Source organism: Macrobrachium rosenbergii, chromosome 47 (genome assembly GCF_040412425.1).
Source record: "Macrobrachium rosenbergii isolate ZJJX-2024 chromosome 47, ASM4041242v1, whole genome shotgun sequence".
Taxonomy (NCBI): domain Eukaryota; kingdom Metazoa; phylum Arthropoda; class Malacostraca; order Decapoda; family Palaemonidae; genus Macrobrachium; species Macrobrachium rosenbergii.
The window spans coordinates 27,655,624-27,676,602 of NC_089787.1; the positions used below are offsets into that span (position 1 = coordinate 27,655,624).

At 38.4% G+C, this 20,979-nt stretch overlaps 1 protein-coding gene across 1 annotated transcript in view; it reads left to right on the forward strand.

Annotated features, from left to right (window-relative positions):
- Positions 1 to 20,979, forward strand: part of LOC136830695 (ADP-ribosylhydrolase ARH3-like) — a 53,554-nt gene that overhangs the window by 16,119 nt on the left and 16,456 nt on the right. Inside the window, 1 exon segment of the mRNA XM_067090416.1 lies at positions 6,052 to 6,110. The gene's annotated coding sequence lies outside the window, so the exon portion shown is untranslated.

The following is a 20,979-nucleotide window of genomic DNA, read 5'->3' on the forward strand; positions in this document are numbered from 1 at the left end:
CTCTCTCTGGGAAAAACAAAACATTACTAAACTTAGCTCCTTCTCAGGGTAAGGTAAGGTCTTCAGTTTAATAACTGAGATTTTTACCTCCTCAAAGGTGAAGAGGTTGAGTACCATCTCAGAGGACAGCAGGGGACATACCTCTCTCTAATTCCTTAACCTCCTCAGAGGTAAAGAGGTACCAGAAGCATGACAAAACTTCCCCGTGAGCACAAATAACATGAAGTCTCTCTCTCTCTCTCTCTCTCTCTCTCTCTCTCTCTCTCTCTCTCTCTCTCTCTCTCTCTCTCTCTCTCTCGTGGTAAGTGAATATGTTGCCTGCTCACTGGAAGTCATTCTCTCTCTCTCTCTCTCTCTCTCTCTCTCTCTCTCTCTCTCTCTCTCTCTCTCTCTCGTGGTAAATGAATATGTTGCCTGCTCACTGTAGGGAGAATTCTAAACGGGATATATTGCATGTTTAAACTTTTCACTTACCCTCTTGAGATGCGCCGTGGCTGTTTGGAATGTTTTCCCTGGTTCCCTAAAATGTTTCCTGAATCATTAGTCTTTTTCCTTAATGCAGATTTACTTTAATATCAAAGGAGGAATACAATTCGGGCTTCTTTGTAGTGACCGAGTTTGATTTGGTTGGTCACGCGTATTTACAGATTATCTGTCATGACAACTGTTTAGATCACTTAGGCCCCGAGAAAAAAAAAGCTTTTAATAATACAACACCCATATTAATATCACAACCTCCATAATATACTAGCAACCTTCATTTACTTTAGAAGCAGAAATAATTAACTGATTTTCCTTTCCGTAGGGGGATAGTGTTGTCAGTGCACCTCACTTGGGAACTGTAGGCATTACTAAGAATTGTTTGCAACGTCTCTTCGGCCCCTAGTTGCATCCACTTTTTAGCCTTTAATTTCACCTCCATTGCTGCTTCCTTTCTTTTTAGCTTGCTGTCTAACCTCTCCAATTTCCTCTTTTCACCTAAGCACTGAATAATTGAAAGTGCCCCAGTGCTTGGCTTTATAGCCAAGTTTTCATAAATCTGATCAGTTAATTTTCGTTATATTTCCTCTAAAAGCATCGTGCATTCACTTAGCCACGCCACCAGATATTGTTTAAAGCATCATGTAACTTGTTCCCGAGCATTCTCCACGAGGCATAGTCGTTGGAGGCATGCAAACGTCAAATATGCTCATATATTTCACCCCACAGCATCGCTGTCAGCTCCATAATGTCAGGTATTTATCTCGGAAACTCCACCACTTAATATTAATTTCTTACACCTTAATGGAAATGCCTCTCTCGCCTTCATATGCCTTATTACTTAGCTGACAAGTTTACGAGGAGATAAAAGGAAAAGTTTTATATGTAACGGTTGCAGAAGAATTTAATGGGAGGAAGTCACGGGGAAAAAAAAAGATAAACTTATTTCGACACCACACTCTGCGTAGGCTACAATACCCTTCACCAAACTTGACGAGGCGAAATTTTTGGCAGCCGTCATTTGGTCATTGTTGCCCGGTCGCAGCACCTGTTTCGCCGGGTGTGTTTCATTGGTCATTTTCTGTCGTTTTTTATGCTGACGAGAACGAGACCAATGTGTGCTGGGAGGTGTCTGGCGTTACGTGCAGCTAAGCAGTCTCCGGTTTTAGGAAATCTTTCTGAGAACCAGTTGGTACTAGTGAAAGACAGTGTTTTTAGATGGCAATACATGAGTGGCAATGCTTCTTCAGTTACCACCTTCAAGTTCAGTAAGGTCGCCTTTCATTTATACCTTTGATATAACTTCCCATTCCAAATCATCAGGCTTTGTATCCACAGCCCATATTCTGCAACACAGTCTAGTCTCAGTACGCAAGATATCTTGTCAGTTTCAGACATAATCATATCTCCAGTGTTTTCATCATAATGCTATACATTATTGATTATGTAGACGCCAAAACACTAGTACCACTCCGTGAATACACACGGCTTTATAAGCATCATTGCATTTTTTATCCAGATATTTTTAGCTTCGTTTAGCTGCACTTTCAAGACTTAGCGTTATTCGATTCCTCCCTGAAATTAAGCAGTTATAGACACACACACATACATACATACATTATATATATGTGTGTGTGTGTGTGTGTAAATATAGAATACCACATTTCATGGTCCTATACCAAGGAAACCTTATTGACACCAGGTGGAACCATTCATTAGAGTCTCTCTCTCTCTCTCTCTCTCTCTCTCTCTCTCTCTCTCTCTCTCTCTCTCTCTCTCTCTCTCTCTCTCTCTCTCTCTCAGAATTCAGTTTCTTCCTTCTTTTGTTTTGAAAACTCTCAAAGGATTCTCATCCATCCTTCCTCGAATTACGAAAACGTCGAAACTTTTCTCAAATGAATATCTTGATAAAGAAAGGAAGCAGAGATTATAGTAAGGTGACAAAAGCCACCAACTACAGTAATACGAGTCATGCTCTGTAGATCTCGAAAAAAAATAGCTGTTTTTTTTTTTTTTTTTTTAGGTAATGAGAACCATTACTAACCGTAAGTGACAACTCAGTACTCACGGCAAATGTCGATGTCGTACGCACCATATGCGCTGAACAGTATTCTGCTAGTTATGTTTTATAATTGTTTACATTTCTGTATTTAAGTTCCTGGATATTAGGAGATTAAGTTCGTGTATTGGTAGCCCTTACGGTCTTATATTAAGCCTTACGAAATGAACTTAAGGAATTTCCTATAGAATGTTCTCATTACGTAGAATGTTCTCATTACATCATTCTTAGTACTATGTTAAGCTTTGACAGTAGGCTAAGCTAATCCCTTTGTAATGGTCTGAGGGCAAACGAAAGGCGTAGTTTGCAAAGCATTCTTGCCACGATTGTAGCATGTAAAGAGAGACAGTTATTAGCTTTATTTAGCAAGCGCAGTAATTTTAAGCACATTGAACACCTTGCTATATGAGAATATGTTCATAGAAACCAATTTTCCGTGCAGCGTAGATAATATAAGGGAAATAAATTTTACTTTTTAAAACAAGATTTTCGCCACGTAAATACAAATAAATATAATGCAACTGATTTAAGTAAGATGCACTTGCAAAATACTAGAACTAGGTGCGATACTTGACTTACAGTCTAAGACAGTTTACTTTTAAAAACTGTTTCTCTGCCAACGAAAGCAAAATTCCTTAGTGGAGGTTCATTTCGGCTGTGAGTGGTCTGAAAGAACACTTACCACAGTGTCCAAAGGAAGCTACGAAACTCCCAAAGCATAGAACCGCCATTATGTGGAAGTACCTGTCGCTCTTATAACAGAGTGATGGTTTTCCCTTAAAACCCATCCCCGAGTGGGACGACATTCTTTGGACGACTTCGCTAAAAAGCTCTCTCTCTCTCTCTCTCTCTCTCTTTTTTTTTTTGTTTCTTCTGCTTCATCATCATCATCATCTTCACCATCTTGTTGTTGTTCTTGTTCTTTCTTCTTCTTGTTCTTGTGCAGAAGCACCTTGCCAAAAGGATATCTTATTTTGGGAAAATTCTAGTACTTTAGTAGCCTCGTGGGGCCAATAAGGAGTCGAGAGAGAGACTGCTTCTCTCTCTCTCTCTCTCTCTCTCTCTCTCTCTCTCTCTCTCTCTCTCTCTCTCGTTAACAATATTTGTTTCGCTCCTTCTGTTTTCTCTCTCTCTCTCTCTCTCTCTCTCTCTCTCTCTCTCTCTCTCTCTCTCTCTCTCTCTCGTTCGTTAACAGTAATCGTTTCCTAATGTTTTTCCCCTCTTGGAATAGCTCTCTCTCTCTCTCTCTCTCTCTCTCTCTCTCTCTCTCTCTCTCTCTCTGGTTCGTTTGTTAACAATTGTTTCACGCCTGCTGTTTTTCTCTTGATCTTTTTCCGTCTTGGAGAGAGCTCTTTCTCTCTCTCTCTCTCTCTCTCTCTCTCTCTCTCTCTCTCTCTCTCTCTCTCTCTGGTTTAACAATTGTTTCACGCCTGCTGTTTTTCTCTTGATCTTTTCCGTCTTGGGAGCTCTCTCTCTCTCTCTCTCTCTCTCTCTCTCTCTCTCTCTCTCTCTCTCTCTCTCTCTCTCTCTCTCTCTCTCAAATTCAACTCCTCCTTTTATTACTGGCTCGGATCGTGTACAGCTGATTTTGATGCTTGCGTTACACGCAGTAGAATCAAGTGTAAATATCTCTGGCAAATTCTTATGGCGTTATGCTTAAGCTTTTGCGAGACGAAATGCTTTAATGTTTTAAGAAATTAGTGGGCCCAGTTAAATGAAATATGTTGGTCTTTTTAACGAAGGTTACGTAATTTTTTTTTAACTGCTCTGTTTATATAAAATTTTCTAGTTTTTGTAGCGACTTTTTAGACGTGGGTTTTTTCTGTATATTCAACTATCTTCTCAATATTTTTTTTTACTGTAAACGTTATTTTGGTCTTGAAGTATTATCTGAGATATGGTAAATAAAATTTGTCGCCTAAAGTCGCCGTGAACAATGTTCCTTCAACATAATTTTTTTTTTTTTTTGTGACGAATCTTTAGTTCTTAGTGAACTTCCGTTCCAGAGCGGAACTTAAAGTAAATATATTGTTTGTAAAAACACGAATGTTTGGAATGGAAATGTGTATATATACTTGTGTGTTCATGCTCTGAAGCAGTATGCAAAGAAAGATTAGCTAATGTTTACGAACACTTGCGAGCGACCGTTGGTATAACAATACTGTCTTAGGCGGAGAGATTTAAATTTGCCAGGGTTTTTGATAAGGAAGCTTAATTTATCACCTCTCCGACTCGGAAAAAATGAGGCTTAGATAAAACTCAAGTTTAGGCTTTTGGTGTGAAGTCACAGAAACGGCAAATATATATTTTCATTCTGACTCGAATGCTCCGCTCATCAACCGCAACCAGAAATCTACAGTAGTTTTAGATTCAGAGAATCGATTTTCCTCTCCACCAAGTTTAACGAAACGGGTATTCCACCTAGTTTGTATCCGCGTGAAGACGAAATTCGCCAATTAACGTCAAGATAAAAACTAGTTTAATCGAGTCAGAAAAAGGTTAAAAAAATAAGAAAAAAAAGGTTTAGAAGGGCGAAAGTCACGTAAATCCTTCTGTTGCACATGATGGCTGGGGGGATTTTTCTACCAGCCAAAATGGAGTGATTTTGTGTCGCCAGAGGCTAGGAGAGAGAGAGAGAGAGAGAGAGAGAGAGAGAGAGAGAGAGAGAGAGAGAGAGAGATTCATCCTGCCAAGTATTCTGGCCGACTCATTTCAAACCAGAAGCGGGGAGGCCTTTGTCCTACCATTTGTACCCCATAAATACATATATGCTTTGTTCCCAACTAATTGTACGGACGCGCCGAGGGTAGACCTCTTAAATCTGAGATAGTGTTTCTCATCTTGATGTTTTTTTTTTTATTTTGGTAATTATATTGAAGGAGTAATTTAAATATCCTCCACTAGCCTAACCCCGTAGACAAATAAAATGGATGGTTTTTTTTTGAGGGGGGACAGGAAGAAATGTTAGGCCTAACCACGAAGGGAGTGGTAGACCTACTTCTTAAAGGGAGGAAGATATAGTCAGGAAAAACAGAAATAGTCAGAGAATTCCAAAACTTGGCTGGAGAGGGAATGGAACACTTGCAGAACCGTGTATTGCAATCCGCGGATAATCAGTTTCCATGAAGAAATTGTGGAAATAGGTAGCATGACAAGTCTTTATAAACTCGCTTGATAGCGGGGAGAATTCCACATGCACGCATGCGCACACAGAATGACTCGGGCCAATGAAGTATTGATATATGAGTAACACTTAAACTTTGTATTTATTGTTCATAAACTTTGTTTTCCTAAGGTATCAAGCTAAATTTTAGCTTTCAAAAACTAGATTTAATCTTTATTTTTTGGCTGGTGTACGACCAAAATAGCAATAATACGAAGTGGAATGAAGGATGGTTTTTTGTAACTGTAAATATCCAAGAATGTTTTTTTTTTATTTTACAAGTTAAGATCAATGACAAAAATGCTTTTTTCTCATTTATATATACAGTATATTTGGTGTTTCTTTCCAGAGCCAACGTGAAAATGGTACTTTGGTATTTGGATTGCGTGAAAGTAACAAGCTGTGAAGGTATGTAGCTATCATTTTTATATTTTCAACTAGAATTGCAATGTATACGTAATTGTTATTGCAGCAACGGAATACAAGATAGCTACTCTTTACGCAGTGAAATGTGGTTACAGTGTAAAACAAATTCACGTGTAAAATCTGGTTAAATCTTACCGGCCTTGGCTGTTGAACTCAGAACACGCGCTTTATGGAACATAGTATTTTACGGACTTCTTAAGCGCATATTTAACATGAAAAATAAAACAGCTGATGGAGATTTTACTGGACATTAATTATATAAATAAGATTGATAAAGATTAAATAAATACCAGTAGAGAATTAGACATACCCACTTGGTATTTTCGTGATTTCCTGGGAGCAGCATGGACATTTGGCTTGTAGGGACCACATCCACCCTAAAAAATTGAGATAAAAATCTGGCAACAGACCTTGGAAGTTTGGTATTAGTGGTAATGGGTCACTTGTGGTTCATGAAGACAATGAGAGGAATTAGAATTTCTTAATCTGTAATTAGGCATAAAAAACAAATACGTACCGTAGTTGACGTTCTTGTAAATGTTAAATTGTAATGGGATTGTCCGTGTTTGGGATGATAAATACCTGACCTATTAAAGAAAAGTTATTTTTTGTAATTAATAACAATCATAACGTAATCTCTTCCTTTGCATTATTGTGACGTTATTTATAACAGTAGATAGGGAATACTTTTATATATAGGACCTATATGGCAAAAGTGGGCTGGACCGGATAGTTTTTCCATTCCGGTCGTTAGTCTTATCAGTATTTCTTGTCACGATAACCAATTCCTCCTGCATAGCTGAGCTTATTTCATTCAGACTTTGCGTACGGGAAGATCGTCGTGCGCAGATATGCTTGACGGGAGAATGCCAGTCCGTCTGATTTTGTTGATTAGAGAAAACTGAAATTAATGCAGTTTTGCGGGTCGGTTGGTGATTTATATTTCTTTTGCAGTACACGTGGAATTGGTTGCTCATAGAATAGTGTTTATTTCTGTAATAAGGTGTTTTATTTTATTTTATTGTATCGTCTTATTTTATATATTTTTCGCTGAACACCATGAGTATGCTGTATGTATGTATGTATATATATGTATATACTTTTTTTAATAAATTTTGTTATTGCGTAGTGATAAACCAATGTACATAGCTTACTGAGGGAAGAAAAACTTAGGGAAATGGCGAGCATGAGAGAGAGAGAGAGAGAGAGAGAGAGAGAGAGAGAGAGAGAGAGAGAGAGAGGAGATATGGTGCCTATAAAAATTTTCATTTGTCCCGTCCATCTGAAAAAAAATGCCTGAACTTAAACATTAGCAGAAACCTATTTCATTGATCTCTCTCTCTCTCTCTCTCTCTCTCTCTCTCTCTCTCTCTCTCTCTCTCTGACTAAGATTGTTGGCATTAACGACACAGGTGCGTTATCGGCATAATCAGTCTCAAGGTGTTACTTTGGCCTTAAGGCTTTTTTCGATTCGTGTTAAATTATTGGCGTTACTCACTGTTGCCCTTAGCGATGAACTTTTCCCGTGTGTGTGTGTGTGTGTGTGTGTGTGTGTGTGTGTAAGTTTGCGTGTGCTCATACGAGTGAGTTTGTGAATGTACGCATGCACACACTAACGTATATGTGCACATACAATATATATATATATATATATATATATATATATATATATATATATATATATATTGTGTGTGTTTACATTCGCGCATAGGCGCGTACATTCTAAAACAAGCCCGCGTGAGCGCACGCAAACTTGCATACGAGTACACACTCTCCACACGGGGAAGGGTCATTGTTAAGGACAGGAGTGATGAAGGCCGATAATTGAACATGAAACGAAAACCATAAAGCCAACGTAATAATAATAATAATAATAATAATAATAATAATAATAATAATATTAATAATAATAATAAATTTACATCCATCAGAATGAAGACTGTATATGATTTCTTTTAAGAACTTTATTGAATAAAACTCGATGATTATCTTTTATGCTTAATTTGGTATGTGCTTTAATTTCAAGTTCCGTGAATTCTAATTTTTATTTTTGTTTTATTGGCTGATCCTTATTATTAGTTATTACATTGTTTCCTTGTATTTTCGTTAGTATTTTGATGTTTTCAAATGGTCAGGCTTTGAGCAATTTTGTTCAGTAGGTGTTATGAAAAAACCTGTTTACCCTGCAACCTGAGGCTTATTTAGTACTATCCGACCAACCCAGCACTGCCCGGGAAAACTCTGAATGACAACCGATAAACTCTCTCTCTCTCTCTCTCTCTCTCTCTCTCTCTCTCTCTCTCTCCCCTGTTAAGATAGTTGCTTCAATTACAATGCCCAACATTCTTTACATATTTCACCCCTTCTCACTCCCATTCCTATCGGGGCTGAACTTAGACTTAAAGGGCATCAGGAGTGTCAGTGTCACTATTCATCTCTGCAACCTTGAAAACTATGGGTTAGGCACTAATATCTGTCATTTTTTACATTTTATTTTTCACCCCTTCTCAACTGCCCCCCTTCCTATTGGGCTTCAACTTGGACTTAAAGGGCATCGGGAGTGTCTTTATTCATCTCAGCGACCTCGAAAACTATGGACCAGACACTAATATCTGTCATTTTTTACATTTTATTTTTCACCCCTTCTCACCCCCCCCCCTTCCTATCGGGGCTCAACTTGGACTTAAAGGGCACCGGGAGTGTCACTGTTCATCTCAGTGACCTCGAAAACTATGGATTAGACACTAATATCTGTTTTTTTTCGGTTATTTTTACATGTCACCTCCTTCCCACCCCCACCCCATTCTTTTCCAAATAGTAAGTCATGTGTACACCGAAATGAGGTATGATAAACCGGTAGAGTTTATTTAGTTACTAAGTCTACAGGCAGAACCATCCCCGTTTCAGGGAAGCCCTTCCCACCCCCACCCCCTTCGGTGTCCTTTGGCGTTAATGATGTCTTAACCCCCACAGTATTCTTTTACAGTTAGTAAGTCATATGTATACCAAGTCTGGTTGCAATTGCTCAATGCGTTTCAGAGTTATGCTGGAACACACACACATACATACATACATTCTTTACATATCATACATTTCTATACATATAGAAAGAGAGCCTTTATTTTATCGTTACTAATTCATTTATATGTAATATGCGCTTTATATAACAAAAACTTAGTTGATTAAAAGCATAATTCAGCTTTCACCAGATCAGATCCAAGCATCAGATACGATTCAGATAAAATAAAAACGTGGTCAGTGCACCATCAACAGATCTGTGGCGTTTTATAACCGTAGATTTGCTCAGTTGGAATTGACACTGGACATGACTTATTCTTAAGGGTATCTTTTCCCTTCTATTCTTAGTTTCAGTCGGAGGCTGCGGGAACCGATCTTCTATTTCCCGTTTAAAAATAAAATTCCCTCTCTCTCTCTCTCTCTCTCTCTCTCTCTCTCTCTCTCTCTCTCTCTCTCTCTCTCTCTCTCTCATATGAATTGCCTGATCAAATTATTTTGTTTTTTATATTTTTGTGTTCAGTTTAGTAATAATGCGTTTTCCTCTATATTATTATTATTATTTTTTTTTTAGTTTTGGGTCATAAAATGTTTCAAAGTCCTCCTTCAGTGCGGATGCACTGAAATGAGAAATTCGAAAGTCTTTTCAAGTTTCTAACTCTTCTTTGTCTCTGTCATCTGTAAGGCACTGGGTATGATTACGACATGTTTTGCCCTGCCCTGTCCTCTTGACGCCAAAAACTAGAATAAATTTGTTAAAGGGTTACGTGTTAATTTCACAAAAAATTTAAGGAGGTCAAATCACGTGTTGAATGTCAGTCCATGCATAGTTCATAAATGCCAAAGAATGTCTTTAGGAACTGACTATGCAAAAACACTACCTCCTTCCTCGTTGCACATCATTATGTATAATGTTATTTATTAATGTTTATTTTGCATTGTCGAATGAATTTCCTTGGCCTAAGTCTAGAGTATTCGTAAAGATAAAGTCACAATATTCATTTGCATTTCTTAAAGTCACAATCGCTGCTTCTGCCAGATTTTCATTAGCTACGCCTCTAATGAAAAAATGTAAGCATTGCTCTGTGCATTTTTAGAATCGGGATAAATTAGGGGTTTCAAGTTGATGGCAGGAATTCGTGACATAGACTAATTAAGACAGTTTTCTCTCGTCCCTGAATTGGCTTACGCTGTACAGCCTGTTTTTACCTGAAACCCACGCGAGACACCTGTGTTAAGTACGCAGTTTTTCTGCACACTTCTCATACGGTTGCACTGACGTAAATTGTTCTTCGACCAAAACACCTGAAAATCTAATACTTAAAAGTCACTTCACTTTAAAGCTAGCCTTACTTAGTAAGTTCTCACGGGTGACCATGGTGTTTTTAATTCTTTGTTTTTCTTACACTGCTTCCTGCATCGTGCACTTTCACACTCGACTCCAGAATTAAATTGTTACCTTGTCCTGATTCCTCAAGTGAGCAGAAAATTATCTTAAGCCGAGTACAGCAGTTAACCCAGTCCACTGAGTCGTCTCTCTTAGACTCATAGGTCTACCCCAAAGGGCTTGCTCTTAAATAAGATACGAAACTGGAATATGGATAAAGCTAAGGAAGATGAAATGAAGAAGGCAGGAAACAGTAATGTCCAAAGAAACTCTGCAATGAACTTCCGTATAAAAAAAAAAATAAAATCAAACTTGATGTATGGTGTCGTGACCCACGTTAAGTTCTAGAACTGAAGAAGTGTCTGGGTGATTTTAATAGACCTAACCCCTTACAAAAAAAGAAACGCCTAGTATTATTTCGAATTGCTGGCAGTACGGAAAGTCTAGGAACTTCCTAACCTGACAAATTCCACTTCATTGACGCTTAATAGATAGAGAATTTTAGAAAAAGAATCTGTTATTTGTGGTAACGATGGCTCTTATGCCTTCTGCTCTGTAATATCTGGAGTTAGGTATTCCTGTAACTTAAGGAGACTCTGTCTCTAGTATTAGTAATCAAGCAGTTACTATGGATAAGACATAGCTGAAGTAGTCACTCTGGAGCAACAATCCAGCCCGTATCGAAAAGCCGTTTTTCAGACGGGCATCCTGCTGCCAGAGTCTAATGTTGTAGATTCTGACCGCCTTCCAACTATAGCTCTGGGAGTTGATTCTATTCTGGTCACCTTCCTTTGCCTACGACTTACTTTGATCTTCTTCTTCTTCTTCTTCTTCTTCTTCTTCTTCTTCTTCTTCTTCTTTCTTTTCTCTTTCTTTCCTTTTTCTTGCTCATTCCAAAGGCGTTAAAGGTTTTTGTACCGGTCTTGCCCAAGGTGAGAGAGAAATTTGGGCGAAAGCCAAGGCATAATTACCCTTAAAGAAAGATACACTTGTACAGCAGAATCGTAACTTGCGTATTATTTGTTAGTTTGGACTGAATTACGTAATATTACTGGACATTAGTCATAGAAGCAGTTACAGATATCGAGCGGAATTGTAGCCATAGACTTTGTGATTGAAAACCGGTTACAAAAACTGTATTTTCTAAATGACGGCGTTAGCAGAAACAGATTACAAAAATTCTGTATTCCCTTAACGATGGCGTTAGCAGCATATGCAGCAGTTATAGCAGTAATAGCAGCAGTAATAGTAATAGCAGCAGGGGTACCAGAAGTAGCAGTATTATAATAATTAATGGTCTCCGTGGACGAGGAAAAAACGCTGGTCATTTAAACACATTTTCCTTTGCCTGATTTCTCTGAAAAATTTTAAGCCTTTCTCTTCTATTCTAAGTCGTTACTCGATGGCAAAGCAATGTCTGGGATACTGTACAGTTTACTCATGCTGCTGTTCCTTGAAAATAATGGATTTACTTTCTATTTTAGTTAAAGCAATAAATTTGAATGAAAGAACTATCTGGTGAATTACAGAGAGTGGCCAGTAGCTCCTGTCAGACTTTGTCTTGATGAGTGATTTTCTCTCTCTCTCTCTCTCTCTCTCTCTCTCTCTCTCTCTCTCTCTCTCTCTCTCTCTCTCTCTCTCTCGTTTTTTATCAATATGTTAACATACAGAATCATAATAATTATTTCAGTCAAATGAAAAATAGAAACCTCAGATGAAGTTGGACGTGCTTATAGTCAGGAGAGAGAGAGAGAGAGAGAGAGAGAGAGAGAGAGAGAGAGGGGATGTCTTTAAGCTTGTGACAGTCTGTCTTTGTCTGACTTGAGTGTTACATATCTCAAGAACGGATGGACGGATTTTATCGAATTTGGGTGAAAACATTCATTGGGTAATCCCTGACCTTTGGGTGGTGAACTTTTGGCTGATATAAATAATTTCTTACACGGAAACCATCCTGCTCATTATTCATTCAGAAATCTCGTACCTCTTAGAAAAGGGAATATCAAATGAACCTGCACAAATATATTAGGAAGTTGAAAACCACCATTTATTCTTCCGTTGCTTAGCTTGGCGGAGGTGTACACTCGACTAAGTCATCTTGGTACAGTTAGGTCTTGAATGATTCCAGTTCTAGTTAATAAATGCGTTTTAAGATTAATTTATCATTACATTTAATCATATAATTTTTTTCTTTTTTTTTGGTGGGGAAACATGGAAAATTTACGCTGATTATCGTCAAGAATGCAGTTGATTGTCACCACCGAACGTTGTAAGACCATTTTTGGTTTTCTGTGATAGAAAACTATTGTGGCGGCTTTGTCCGTCCGTCCGCACTTTTTTCTGTCCGCAATTTTTTTGTCCGCCCTCAGATCTTAAAAACTACTGAGTCTAGAGGCCTGCAAATTGCTATGTTGATCATCCACCCTCCAATCATCAAACATAACAAATTGCAGCCCTTTAGCCACAGTAGTTTCTGTTTTAAGGTTAAAGTTAGCCATAATCGTGCATCTGGCAACGATATAGGATGGGCCACCACCGGGCCGTGGTTAAAGTTTTATGGGTTGCGGCTCATGCACAATTATACCGAGACCACCGAAAGATAGATCTATTTTCGGCGGGCCTTAATTATACGCTGCATAGAAAACTCGATTGCGCCGAAGAAACTTCGGGCCATTTATTATTTGTTTACAACTTTATGACAAACATATTTCAGTAAAATATCCACTGAATTAATCAGTAAAACTCCGCTGACAACAGTATGCGGTCTGTCGTACCCCTGTCCCGATTGAAGAGTTCAATCCGAAGCTTGACCCAAAAGCTTTGAACGAATGTTAGTTGGAGATTGATGGTGAGGGAACTTTGTATAAGACGTAAGAGGGGAAGTATACTAGTTTGGGACTAGACGACGAATATATATATATATATATATATATATATATATATATATATATATATATATATATATATATATATATATATATATATATATATATATATATATATATACGTAGATTTCATTACCGTAAGATTATCGTGTTACAAGTAGAAAATTAAATAGAGGGTATATAGATAATCATTGCATTTTATTACGTAGAGACCTTTCGTTGACTTTTTTTATATCTTGTTTTTATCTTAATGAAGTTCTACTTCTTCCTTTTTTTAAATGGGTAATCTGTTCTGGAGAATCTTATTTAGCAAGTTAATTACCTCCCTTTTTTACCAGTTCTTTGTGAATGTCTGATCATTTTAAATCATCGTTATAATGATAATGGTGCAACTGTACAGATGAATAGGATTTATGCTTAATAATTCCTAATAATTCATTTTTAAGCACAATTATGTAATAGCATGGTTCCGAGAAGTTAAGGAATCTTCGTAGTTTCTCTCTCTCTCTCTCTCCCCCTCTCTCCCCTTCTTGAATCCACTGGCCAACTGGCTCTATTCTTACCATCGTAAGCTCTGCCTTGTTCAGAGTGAAGTTAAGAATTGATGGAAAGGGTAAACTGATAACCGGAGGTATGGTAGTAAAAGAGCAGTGTGCTTCTGTCGTAGGAGGAAGTTTGGTCAGAAATCGGCGCATGATTGATACATACTAATGTAAGCAATGAATCTGCTGCGGAAGATACAATATATTAACCTTTTTTCTCTCTACATGTAGAGTTTATGATTTTTTAATGATTTTTGATTTTTGACGAGGCATTCAGTGATAAAAAGCACTATAAATAAAATCGTGAATTGAAATCTGTTAAAAAATATCTGTGAATCATCAGTAATCTCTTTAGAAGGTTCATCCTAGATTGAGAGACTTCTGGTTCAAAGAAGGGTAGGTTCGAAGCAAACAAGCAAGCAACACATGCATTTTATTACCCTCATGATTGTTTAATGTACTTTTTTTTGGGGAGTGGGGGAATAGATAAAGGAACCAGGGAAAGACGTAGGAGACATCATTGCAGGTAGGTGGCAGAGCATGACATTTGAATGGAAGATGAAATAATTGTTTGCAGTTGACAAGGTATTAAATCTGATATAGCGAGTGAAAATTACTGATGTTTACGAAAACGTAAGAGAATTTGCACACAGAGAGAGAGAGAGAGAGAGAGAGAGAGAGAGAGAGAGAGAGAGAGAGAGAGAGAGAGAGAGATGTTTCATAAATAGGTGATAGTATGATAGTAGAGGTAACGCAGTTGTAAGAATGGAGGATACGGTAATAAGTACTAGAATGCAGAGAAGTCTTAATGGTATTGTAGGCCCTGGGCAAGGCAATACACTGGGCACGTACCCCAAGACAGATCAATAAAATAAAATCTTTAGATATAACTGCAATTTAAAAAAAAAAATTGTTACAGAATCTATTTCGAAAAAGGCTGTAAACAAGAGCTTATCCACTCTGCTAAGAGAAGAGATCTTTCATGAATAATATGGCAAAATTGGCGCCCCCTAAAACTGTGGAACTCCTGGGCAAGGGCCTACTGCGCCCATGCCTGAAGAAGGCCGTGCAGAAAGGAACATGAACAAAGAGTTGGCTGAGCGTTCAGATGGTTTGCAGAAGCCACGGAACAAAATATAATCCTCCGTGGAAAATGTTGCAACGTTTGAAGCGATTATTGAACTGAAAATGAACAAAAGTTGAATGTGAGTGACAAGTATGCGTGAAAATTTGGAAATTGCTGGAGTTGAATAGTTTTATAGTGTGTACAGAGTAGAAGGGTTAGGGTTGAAACAGGCACAGGGAAAAGTGAAACTGTCAGTGCAATTTGTAAGTTTTCTTGGCCTGAAGTAGCTGATTTGAATCATTATATGTCTGGAGTGCGGGAAAGATGTATGTGATTTGTGCAGCTTGTTTGTGTGTGTTTGTGTGTGTATGGACTTTGGGGGTGAGTTTGTGATTTGAGACACTATTGATGAATCTTTTGTGTAGGCTTATGAAGGCTGTAATTACCATGCAGCATCGAAAATTCTCTTGCTGTTTCTGCTTTTCCCAAATTTGAGTATTACAACCTGTCTTTATTTTAAAAAACGCGTCTTTTGCTCCCTTCATAGTTAAGCCCAACCTTTCTTCCCTCTTTACTCTTTTTCTTGTTTCCTACTTGTCTGGGCTAGAAAAGGGCATTAGATTGTTGGTTCCATTGTCTTCTGCACTGTGAGATTATCCACTCGAACAAGAGAGAAAAAAAAAAATCTCATGAAAAGTATGACACCATTCTGACTCAGGTCATGTGATTCGGGTTCTTAATCGTGAATTATACTACATTTTCCGTGAATTGAAAGACGTAACGGAAGGCACTAACAAACAATCTGTTATTGCAATGTCAGCCTCAAATTAACTGCACGTATAACATTCACCAGTTATACCTTCATGAAATGTATCTGTCCTCGCTTATAAAAAATCTCTCCCTTTTTCTTGAACAAAGTAGAAGCATTGAATCTTCAGGGCTATATTTTTAGTGAATACTCTGTCGTTCTGTTTTTTAAATGGACTGTGAACGAATAATGTAGGGCCGATGATGTATACAGGTTTTTTTGTCTTCGCAAATAAAGATAACTCTTCAAGGAACCATTATCTTATGGCCAGGTTTCCCTTCACTTGTTTTTGTATGTGTAAATTAGCATTTTTCACCCAGTTTTTACCACATGTCCCCCATTCGCAATTCTACTCTAATTCCCCTCTTATTCTGCCCCTATTATCCTATTCCTTCCCTATTATCCTATTCTTCCCCTATTATCCTATTCTTCCCTTGATCTTTCCTCATTCTGTCCCTGTTCTTCCCTTATTCTCATCCTATTCTTCCCCCATTCTCTTCCTATTCTTCCCCTCTCCTATTCTTCCCCTATTCTCCTCCTATTCTTCCCCCCTCTCCTATTCTTCCCCCATTCTCCTCCTATTCTTCCCCCACTCTCCTCCTATTCTTCCCCCACTCTCCTATTCTTCCCCTATTCTCAACATCTTTTCGAGCCACAGTGTGCACCGTCCACCTCAGTAGTCAGTCCCTCGCTATCGCAGACACCTCTGGGCTCAGCTCTCGCAACCAGATGTTTTATGTTACAGCGGGCCCTTGGCCATTCAAGGCGCAAGAAGGCATGAAGAAGAAGGAAATAGCTGTTGTCTTTTTTTCTTCTTTTGTATCTGCAGCAGCAGCAGCAGCAGCAGTTGCTACCGAGCACAGCCTTGTGATTGCTCGTCGGTCGTGACCGTGGTCTGCTGCCAATTGGCTACTCTCGAAATCTAAAGCACAAGAGTACAAGCTAAAAGAGAGAGAAAAAAAAGATCATCCTATCCTGGTCACTTTTTTTGTTGGCGAGTGTGTGTGCGCGCTTTCAAGTGCTTTCTTCTCTCTCTCTCTCTCTCTCTCTCTCTCTCTCTCTCTCTCTCTCTCTCTCTCTCTCTCTCTCACAGAAAGTGAGTTTTTGACTTCTGTGATTTTTTGACCAAGAGAGAAAGTGAGTTTTTGACCAAGAGGGAGAGAGAAAGAGTTTTTGACACACACACACACAGACAGACAGACAGAGAGAGAGAGAGAGAGGGAGAGGGAGAGAGGGGGTTTGACCAAAAGAGATTTTTCAACAGAGAGAGAGAGAGAGAGAGAGAGACTCTGCTTAACAACTTGAGAAACCGAACAGCAGAATCCCCGAATACTCTGATAAATGTCGAGGCAAAAAAAAAAAAGAGCGAAAATAAAAATAAAAATGTTGGGAGAGAAACGTGTGTGTGTGTGTGTGTGTGTGTGTGTGTGCGTGTTTGGTGATCGTTTCTTCTTCTTCTTTGTACCTGCTCGAAGAGCTATCTGTGACATCCGGAACAGTTCGAATAGTTGCATCATTATCTAACGCTCGCGATTAGTAGCCCTTCCGTCGGTGGTCGGCCGCTCCTTCTTCTTCTTCTTCTTCTGCTGTTGCTGCTGAAAGCCGAGTTATGTGTCCCTCTGGAATTTGCCCGGTCCGCATCGAGAGAGAAGGCGAATTCAGCTTAGTCATATCAATTATAGAGTACTTTTGAGGTATATAGGTTTATCAGTGTTTCCAGTATGAACTGCATTGCTTTTGTCTTTTAGACTTATTAGGCACATTTGACTCTTGTTCTTCTACTACATTCCCTCGAGAAATAAATCGAATTCAACTGAGTTATATCAATTATAGATTAATTTTTAGGTATATCTCGTTATTTCCAGTTTTAATTGTATTACTTTTGTCTGTAGGTTTTATTAGGCACGTTAGCATTCTGTTCTCCTGCCAAATTCCCCCTTCTTAATTCTTTATTGTTGTTCTGGAGGATTTTGTGCGTTGACAACGCACATTAAACCTCCCGGATGGGATAAAGGATTCTGCCCCTTACGCGACGAGCGATTAAGAAACAGACCTGTTGTTTTTCTGCAGTGGGGTGTCTGAACTGGCTAATTTCCGATCTGCGGAGGTCGTAAGTATTATCAGATCACACAGCAAATGAAGGGTCAGGAATCTTCACCTTTTTCTTTGGTGTCTTTAAGTTTTTTTTTAGGAGTGACTTATGAAATTTGGATTATTTTATTCTCCACCCCAAGAGTCTGCCCTTTCCCAAGAAGAGGTCCAGTCATGCCTTTTGATTATACGAAGGAAAGAGAGAGAGAGTAGAGATATCCGCGAGTTCATGAAGCGAAAAACCTTAACCTTGGCTTTGGTGGTGGGGCCAAAAATGAAAAAGTCCTCTTGGGCTCAGCGCCCTAAAAATAAGCCCCGTGAGAGACCACCCTTTTGGCGAGCTACGACTCCTGATCCTCTCGCTGGCCAGCTCTCCCGCTCGCTCGCTCCTTCGGCGAGAGTACCTGACTTCGAGCCTCGAGATTTTTTGTATTTTTATTTTTATTTACATCCTCCAGTATTTCCGTCGTACGAGATTCGCCACCGCACCTGTTGGGTAATAGCCACCAAATACCAGTTCTGGCTTTGGCCCACCACCCTCTTTTGTCTTCAGTTTTCAGGGAATTTTTCTTCTTCTTCTAAAAGTGATGTCTGGTGCTTTACTGGATAGTCTTTGGCTGTTAAGTTCCTTATTTATAATTTATCCCTATCTTCCAATGATCCATGGTCTATGCTAATAATGGAACACTTCATCAGTGGATATTTGATAAACTCTGTAAAGTCTTGACCACAATATATTGATAATACTATTCTAAAATGTGACATTTTACTGTACACAGGTACCAGTTTTTTTTTTTTTTTTAAAGAAACCTATTTTGTCAGTTTTAGCCTCAGAATGGTACAAAAGTGAGATATCCTAGCTTTTAAGTGGTACATGTGTTGTCCATCTTAACCTCAAAATGGTACACTTTATTTCTCCTGGCCTGTAAATAACTAGGGACTGATCTGTAAATGAAGCATGTTATCTCTTGGGCAGAAAATGGAGTATCTTTTGACCTGTGAATGATACATATATTTGTAGGTTTTGATCAGTAAACGAGATCTCATCCCTTTAAATGGGGTCTCTCTCTCTCTCTCTCTCTCTCTCTCTCTCTCTCTCTCTCTCTCTCTCTGATCTATAGATGGAACATATATTAGTACCTCTTCTGAACAGTAAATTGAACATTTTATTTCTTCTGCCCAGCAAATGATAAATGTGCCCACTCAGACAAATAGATGGAATGTGTTACCTCTTGACTTAAAAATAGTTTAGTCGAGGTTTTCAGATAGTCAAAATTCTTTCCGATATAATGGCCTCCATTTTTGCAAAAGTATTAATATTAAATAAGAAACCTCTGGCAGCCTTGTTACTGCATATTCAACACAGTAAATGAACCGTTTTTTGTTGCATTCTCTTTCAATGGTTTATATGGTTGCCTACTTTTTTTTTTTTTTACTGTACTTGATTTCTTTGCCACATACATATTATCAACCAAAGTTGTGGGGCCTTTTGCACAACCTTTCAGAAGGCAGCGTCTAAAATGGTACACTGCACCATTTCCCAGGAGTTCTTTCGAAATTAAATCAATCCTTGCATTTAGAGCATTTTACAGCTTTGTTGCCTAAGCTTTTTATTTAAAGAGGCCACCTGGGACCATCTGTACTCTCAGTGTTTAAAGGGACAAAGATAAATCAGAGAGAGAGAGAGAGAGAGAGAGAGAGAGAGAGAGAGAGAGAGAGAGAGAGAGAGAGAGAGAATCTTATTTATTGCATCACCAGAGTTCCACAAGTAATGAGTCCAGACTGGTATCTTTTTCCAAAATAACCTTCTGTAGGAATTTAAATGGTCCCTTGACGTTCACGGTTTTTCAGTTATCCATGTCTTGCGTTATGCTGAAGTAAGATCACTAACCCAACCAATTGTTTGTTTTGATATTCTGCCAATACCCTCTCAAGAACCATATACAGTAAATCTTAAATATGTTGTGAATATCATCCTGTCTGGGTGGTACTGTTCCCATAGTTGTTTCATTTTAAGGAATGAGTCTGTTGCTGACCACCCTGACATGAATCTAGACTGACAATTAGTTTTTTCAGGTTTTTCATTAATCTGATATGCTTACGGATGACTGGTTCTCTTAAATTTTGGGATTTTCCATTTTTCTTCTTGAGTGTCCTTTAATCCTCTCTGATGGCCATATTATCTATTGGTCCCTATATCATGCCAGCATCCTCCAGTTTACCTGTATATATTTTTTTTTAATACTGCCCCAATAGCTCCCGTATCTCATTCTGTTCCTTTTCACTTTATTTTCTCTATTTTCATCCACTATATGCCACTTTGACATATTTTTCATCTCTTCCCTGCCACTTCACTAACCTGAATATTTTCTCTCTTCCCCTCTGCTGTGTTAAGATCATGAGTGCATTCTTCCCAACTATCTCTCCCTCTCTCTTGCCCTTGACACCTGTGTTTTAATGTCCTTTCTCTTACTCTTCTCCCAGTGTACATTTCTTCTCTTCATTTGCCCACCACCGTGTCTCTCCTTTATATACATTCTCCAAGGCCTGTACTTGTATATGGTTGTGTATGGTATGGTATGGTATTCATACTTGTAAATCTGCACTTGCTGTTTTTTTTCAAGGTTTAACACTAAAGTGTTTATAGATGCATTAACTGTGTTTGTATTTTAATATTACAGAGAGCAGGTATCACTGAGTGTTGTTTTATCTCCATGGTAATTTCAGAGGGAATCATAACAGTATAGTATTCCCTTGGTGGTAGTAATTTAGGTGCATTTACTTTCTGATGTTTGTAGTGGATATCAGGTGTCCTGAAATTACAGTCCAGTCAGCCTTATAAAAATGCTTTGTTGTTGTCAGTTTATACTGTTATGTTGTCATTGTCATTACTGATGTTTGCTAGTTGACTCAGTACTGTACTGGTCTACTCCAAAGCAGGTAAGTCTTTCTTTGTTAATGGTAACCTATTCAGCATTTGTTCAAGTAAACTTAACTGTGCTGGTCTTAGTTATGCAGGAACACAGAATTAAACATACAAAAACTCCATTGGAGGCA